Here is a 1,788-nt window from a genome sequence, read left to right as displayed (position 1 = left end):
GCTATGATTGCCGAGTGGTTCTGGTGTTGGGCTAGAAATCCAATAGGGTTTCCCTGCACAGGTTCAAATCCTGCTCACAGCGAGGCCTGTGTTCTAGCCACACTTGCTAAGCAGGGCAATACATCTCGACAGACCCCGAGATGCTCTCAGGACACTCCCCACACCAAGTAAACCCTGTTCTGCTTCTTGCATAGAGATGCCAGGGATGGTGCCTCACGCTGTGTCCCTGAGGTCCGAGGCAAACTCTCAGCTCCCGGAGCCTCTGCCACTCACCTAGTGCCCCATGGCTCAGTCCTACCCCTGGGTGCTGCTCCTCTCTAGACTGTGGAAGGAGCTGAGAACAGGCAGCATGTCTAAAAGGCCAGGGGAGGCTGAGCTGCTGGGGGTGTGGTGTGGGTGTCGTCCCCCCCCCAGAGGCACATGGGCCCATTGTCATCTTTCAAGCACTGGAAGTGAAGCCTCAGAGAAGTGGGGGCACCACTTATGCTCTGCCTCTTCCCATTCCCCACTGCACCTCTTCCTGCCCTGTCTCCTTCCCCAAGGACCTGTTGCCTCCTGCTCACTTAAGGCAGAAAAAAGGGATGGGGGCCTGGCCCCATGGCCCCCCTGGTAGCCTCCCCCTTATGGGAAAGGGGCAGAGAGGAGCAAGCAGGGGCTGAGTGGAGTCTTGGGGGAAGAGAGAGAGAGAGGAGCGGGGGGCAGGCAGGAAGGTGTTGGGGGAGGGGGAGGAAAGGAGTGAAGAGTTGGGGGGCAGAGCCTCGGGGGATTGGTAAGTAAGAGGCAGAGTGAGGGAGGGGCCTCAGGGGAAGACAGTGACATGGGGCGGGGCCTTGGTGACAGGGCCATGATCTAAGCGCCGGTGGCCCCCCAACTTCTAGCGAGCTTCTGGCTCCTGTGCGTGAAACTCCCCAAATAGAGCCACCTGTGCCCCCTGTGCCGCCGAGTGTATTAAATGCTTCCAGAGCCCTGCATGGAACAAGCACTGGGCACCTGATTGTCAGAAGTGCTGGACACCAGCAGCTGCCACTGACTTCACTTAGAGCTGTGGGTGCTCAGAGCCTTTGAGAAACAAACCCTGGGTGTGCAGAGGGGTGACGGGACACCCAGGGTGGGTCTGATTCTTGTTTGCGCTAAGACGACATAACACCTTTACCTTCACGGCAGTGTAAAGGGGCTGGAGAGGGGCATAAAGCCCTCTAGACACGGCCAGAGACAGGGAAAGGGTCGTCAGTGTGGAAGAGAATCAGGCCTAGAGTTATACAAGGTGTGCAGAGAATATTCTGGATTCTGTTTATTACACTTCGCCCTTGCTCGAAATTCTTCCTGTATTTTCTCCATTTCACTCCCTGACTCTGTATCTCTGCCCCTTTCCCCCTGTTTGTTCCTCCGAATTAGAATTAGACTTTGTTCCTCAGAAAAGGCTCCTTGGATTCAAATCCTTGGCTGTTACAGAGGCAGGGGCTGAATTTTGCCCTCTGTCCTTTCCCACAAGTATGTCAAAATGGATGTCCTGGTGAATCCCAACTCCCGCTCCCCCTGGGGATCATATGTGCCTGAGCCCAGCAGGGTAAACCAGGACTGGGACCTGGAGGGAGAGCCCGTCTGCCACCACCCCATGTCCCCGAGGGGTTGGCTGTGTGACTGTTTTCCTCTGAAAGGCCAGCGACACAGTTCACTCTCTGAGTCTGAGTTCCAGGCTGCTTGCCTGGCGGAATGGGGCGGGGTGGGAGGGAAGTAGAGGCTGAGTCAGCCCCTCTGTGTGGGGCGTCCATCCCCAAGTGACCAGCA

The 1,788-nt window shown here is 56.9% G+C and overlaps 1 non-coding gene across 1 annotated transcript; it reads left to right on the top strand.

Moving 5' to 3' along the window:
* TRNAS-AGA (transfer RNA serine (anticodon AGA)) lies at positions 1-82 on the top strand. Its single transcript has one exon. It is a non-coding gene; the product is annotated as a tRNA-Ser (tRNA).
* The last annotated feature ends 1,706 nt before the right edge of the window (positions 83-1,788 follow it).

Source organism: Natator depressus, unplaced genomic scaffold (assembly GCF_965152275.1).
Source record: "Natator depressus isolate rNatDep1 unplaced genomic scaffold, rNatDep2.hap1 scaffold_35, whole genome shotgun sequence".
NCBI lineage: Eukaryota > Metazoa > Chordata > Testudines > Cheloniidae > Natator > Natator depressus.
This window is presented reverse-complemented; position numbering and strand designations above follow the sequence as displayed.